The sequence below is a fragment of the Mus musculus genome, chromosome 4 (genome assembly GCF_000001635.26).
Source record: "Mus musculus strain C57BL/6J chromosome 4, GRCm38.p6 C57BL/6J".
NCBI lineage: Eukaryota > Metazoa > Chordata > Mammalia > Rodentia > Muridae > Mus > Mus musculus.
In genome coordinates, this window is record NC_000070.6 from 127,137,574 (window position 1) to 127,142,999 (window position 5,426).

The 5,426-nt window shown below is 45.9% G+C and overlaps 1 pseudogene; it reads right to left on the bottom strand.

The window, feature by feature from the left end:
- On the bottom strand, positions 3,628-3,936 carry Gm12943 (predicted gene 12943; annotated as a pseudogene).

Sequence of the window (5,426 nt, forward strand, 5' to 3'; positions counted from 1 at the left end):
AGCAGGAAGAAGAAAGATCTAATCTCTGCCCCTCACATCAGCCAAAGCCTAGTCTCTATCTTGCTTGTTGGGAGAATGAAATGAGTCAGAAACCACACCACTAGATCCTATTCCTAGTGTTACTTCTTGCTGCTTCCTTGGGAATCACGCTGGCTCATGCCAGCATCTCAGCCCAAGGCCAAGAGACAGCTGAGTCCCCCAACATCCTGAATTCATTTGCTCATGCCTGGATGAATTGCTCAAGCCCACAGGCTACGCAAGGCTGGGTCTTTGAGAAATGACCTGGCGTCCATACCAGGGCCAGTTGAATCTCCTGAGGCTGAATTCAATTCTGTCCGAATAAAAAATGATTCCTGTTGGCCTCATCCATCCCTGTGGTCTTGTACTATCACGCTTTTGATGTAACATTTCCTCCAGCAAAGTAGTCCGTTTCCATTGGGAAATGTCCAACTTAGTCTTCTGTGTCTGACCCGGGGAGAAAAAAAAAAAGAACTTGAGAGTCAATTGCTTCTGGGAGGTCAAACTCAAAGGAAAGAAATCCTCTGGCTAGAATTACAGTGTGTGTGTGTGTGTGTGTGTGTGTGTGTGTGTGTGTGTGTGTCCCTCCTCCCTCCAGGTCAGCTCAGGAAAGAAGGGCTGGGATGGGTACCCAGAGGCAAGAGCCTGAGAGGGGGTGACAATGGACCACAGTGCAGGAGTCCTTTGAGAGTTGGTCCCGGGACTTCTCTCAAACTTCTAAAATTTTGACCCAACATTCTCCATCAGTTAAAGGAGAAGGGAGTCAAAGGAGCCAGGAAGCTTCCATCCCTGCCTTTGCCTGCCCAGGACGCATTCTGCTGTGGGAGTGGACATGGTGTGGGTAAGCAGCTCTTAGACTAGAGAGCTCTTAGTCCCAAAGACACTCCAGAACAAAAGGCAAAGGAGCCTATTAACACATCAAAGCCAAAGTGGGTTGGGTCATAGTGTGTTGACCACTACACACTTAATCCCAGCGTATTTTAATTCCTGGTCTATCTCTGAGTTGGAGGCCAGCCTGATTTACAAAGAGTTCCAGGAAGGATAGGGCTACAAAGAGACACCAGGTCTTGAAAATCCAAACCAAAAACCGTATCAAAATGGATGCTGGCTGGCTGCCAGGTCTCTCGGCCTTGCAAGTCCGCGTTGTGGAGTCCTGGCTGCTCTCAACACTCACACCCTGCTCCCTACCCTATGAGCTTCCTTTCCCTTCCCCCTCGCTTCTAATTCCTATATAACTCAGTCATTTTGGCCTAGCTTGGTTCTTTTCCCTCTCTCCATCCCCTCTCTGTCCCCTTCTCTTTGTTTCCTCTCCACTGTCCGCCCCCCTCCCCCCGCCCCCCACGGCCTTGGCTATTCTGCTGGTTCAGTCTGAAGTCTTCCAGATGTCTCTGGCTGTTCTCTCAGATCTACAATAAAAACCTTCTCAACCACACCTAGGAGCCATCACATCCTCGGTTTTTTTGTTTGTTTGTTTGTTTGTTTGTTTTGTTTGTTTGTTTTCATTCCGAGAGAATGAGACTCCTCTTATCTCCTGACCTGCTCGCCCCTTCAGCTCAGTCACAGCTCCAAAGTGCCTGAACCCAGCCCAACACTATTCTTTCTTTAAGTTAAAAAAAAAAGTGTGTAAATGTGTGGGAGCAGGTGCACACGTGACTTGGCACGCGTGTGGAGGTCAGAGAACAACTTTGTGGAGTTGGTTCTCTCTTTCCCAGGGTTTATATGGACTCTAATGAGTTGTCAGGTCTACTAAACAAACCCTTTACCCACTGACATCTTCCCAGTCTCCAACACTAGCCTTGCCCTTAGCCAGCACCTGCTTGCACCTGATCCCTTGGACCTGTGGGCCAGCCCAGGATCCTCTGAGACCCTGCCTGCTCCTGCTAGAGTCTTTCCTTTCCAGTGCAGTTTCCACCTATTTCTCTGGCCTCTGTAGGGAAGCCCGCCTGGCCTTCTCCCTTTGCATTAGGCCCCAAGCCTCTCTCTTTGCAGCTCATCCTTTATCTTCTTGAGACAGGACCTCTATTATGTAGCCTTGACTGTCCTGGAACTTCACCATGTAGACCAGGGGTGGCCTTGAACCCATGGAGATCTGCCTGCCTTTGTATACTGAGTGCTGGGATTTAAAGGTGTGCACCCCATGGGTTACAGGCAATTCTTTCCTTTGACACCTGCCCCCCTCTTTCCAGGCCTGAGGAGAGGGAATGTCTGTCTCCCCTGCTGAATCCTGCAGACCTGTAACTACAACTGTCCTTCCCTGACCTTGAGGCCACCTCCTTGGACTACATCCCAGCTCCAGAGATCATGACCTCCTATCTGGGACGATCATTCCTAGCCCTCACCCTACCTGGCTCTCCTGTCCTTGGTGTAGCACGTGTGTCAACCACCCAGTCCCAACAGGCCTTTGTCATTAAGCCAGGCGTCTTGTCTGCAGTTCTTGGCAGGTGCCTGTGCTGCTCCTGGGTTAGCCCCTGGTGCTCACGGGGCTCCTGGCAAGAGTATAAATGAAGGTTCACACCCTAATTTGTAAGCATTTAAAAGCTATAAATTAAGCTGACATGTTATTAGTTAAAATGTATTCCATACGCCTGCCTTGACAAATACACCTTAACAACGACAAGCTAGAGAAATGTGGGTAAAGCTGTGGTTTTCAGGCTGAAAGTTAGAAAATCATCAAAGATGACTGAATGCAATTTTACATGTTATGCTTAAGCATTGTATGTGGGTCACATGTGATAAATTATTACTACAGAAAATAGGACACTTTAACTTCATCATATAAGTCACCATCATTCATAATGTGAGTTTTTTTAAAACCATTCCTTCAAGCCACATTTATATTCATATAAATGTCTCCAGATCATTATTTTAAGTTTCAACAACGAACTATTTTATATATATATCAGCAAGTGGCAGCTAACTACCAAACTGTTCAAATCTCTCTTTAACCAAGATTATACCGAAATCTATAGTCTCTCTAGAAATTAGTTTGAGGGTTGGGGGTGCCTTTCAGTTGGTAGAGCATTAGAAGCCATGGCTTCTATTCTGGGTTTACACCAAATATGGTGGCACATCTTGTAATCCCAACACTGGGCAGGAGGAAGCAGGAGGATCAGGAATTCAAAGCCGTCATTGGATGGATAGTGAATTTGAGGTCAGGTTATATGAGACTGTGTTTTTACAAAGGAAAAAGAGAAATAAATCACTTTGTGATTATCTGCCTGTAAATTTGTTATTTTTATTTATTATTTTTTACCTTTTTAAAAATGGTTTATTTATTTTATGTATATGGGTAAACTGTAGCTGTACAGATGGTTGTGAGTCTTCATGTGGTTGTTGGGAATTGAATTTCTTTTAGGACCTCTGCTTGCTCCAGTCAACCCTGCTTGCTCAGTCTCTGCTTGCTCCTGCCCAAAGATTTATTTATTATTATACATAAGTACACTGTAGCTGTCTTCAGATACACCAGAGGAGGGCGTCAGATCTCATTAAGGGTGGTTGTGAGCCACCATGTAGTTGCTGGGATTTGAACTCAGGGCCTTCAGAAGAGCAGTCAGTGCTCTTATCTGCTGAGCCATCTTGCCAGCCCATGTTTTGCCTCTTTTTTTTTTTTTAATATAAATGCTTTATTTAACAGTTGCAGATCATTCCATGGGCTAAGTAGTGGATATCCAGAACCCAGCTGCAAGATCAACGCAACCTTCGAGCTTCTCTTTCTGACTCCAATAGGGTGAGCATGTCACCCTCTCGAACAGGTCCTTTGACATTTCGGATGATAGAGCGGCTGGTGTCATCCATAAATTCCACTCGCACCTGCATGCACTGTCCCTGCGAACCGGTCCTGCCCAGCACTTTGGTTACCCTAGCCAGCTTGATGGGCTGCACGTGACTCGTGTCCATGATGGCGGCGATCTGGCAGAGCGTTTTGCCTCTTAAGACCAGGTCTCACTATGCAATCTTGGCTGACCTGGAACTCACAGCGATCTGCCTGTTTCTGCCTCCCAAGTGCTGACATTAAAGGTGTGTGCCACCATGCCTGGCCTACATATGAATTTTTATTCATTGTCATGAAAATGTTTCCCTTTCTTCTGATTGCCTTATATTTTATTGAATGATCAGTTTGTTTATATATTCTTTTCTTTTGAGACATTTTTGTGTGTGCATTTGCACACATTCACCCATGAATACATCGCTGTGGGATCGAGCACATGTAGAGATCAGAGGACAACGTCACCATCCTCTTCATTTGAGACAGGGTCTCTCTGTTGTTTGTATGCCAGCCTATCTATCTCTCAAGCCTCTGGGCTTCCAAAAATTAAGAAAGGACTCAGTTGGTAGAGTGCTTGTCTAGCCGACATAAAGGCCTGGGCTTGATCCCCAACTGTCTGCCTGTAATCCTTGCACTTTTGAAGTGGAGACGGAAAGTTCAGGAATTTGAGGTCATCCTCGAGCACAGTGTTCAAGGGCAGCCTGGGCTACAGGCGACCCCGTTTCAGATAAAGAAAGAAAGCAAAAGAAAGTGAAACAAAATGAAAGAGCAGCCATGAGAGCAAGCAGATGGAGATCTTGTGAAACCTTCAGATGCTCAGACACAGAACAGAATGAAGACTGGTGAAAGACAGAACTGGCGTCCTTCTTAAACATACCTACCAGTTTGAAGCTGGAGTCAAAGGAGGGGGGGGGAAGCTTAGTTGTTTGCAGTGAGACAGGAAACCACTATACTCTCAGCCAAAAAGCCCAGGGAGGCATCAACCTAAAAAGAGAAATGTGCTAGAGGTCAACCAGATGTCCCAAGAATTGTGTCTCAGCTCTGCTTCAGTTTTTCATACTTAGCTTGAGGTGATTGGTTGTCCCCACCCCACCCCCACCCCTTCTATCTAACAGAGGGAAATAGAAGGAAAGGGAAAGTGTGTGTGTGTGTTCATGTGTGTGCACATATAAGCAGAGGCCAGAGGTCAGTGTCTCCATGCTGTGTTTTGAGATAGCGCCCCTTACTTTACCTGGAACTCACTGACCAGCTTCATTGGCTGCCAGAAAGCCTAAGTGATCTTCTGGTCTCCTCTTCCCCAGCACGGGGATAACAAGGACATGCCATCACTTGGCTTTTTATATAGATGCTGGGGATTGGAACTCAGGTCTTCATGCTTGCAGAGCCAGCCCTATACCATGGGGGTGATCTCTCCAGTCCCCATGCAGGTCTCTTATATGCAGATGTTTATGGATTTTTAAACTGATGCTACAAGTACTTGTACAATATGACTGAGATCAGAGTCTCTGAGTATACAGACAAGTAGGAAAATGGTGCTGATAATCAATGGAATAAATAGACAATACACACAGACCTAGCAATGGGGCTGTTATTGGAGTAAGAAGACAAGGGCTCTAAATTACTATAAATTAATTAAAATGAT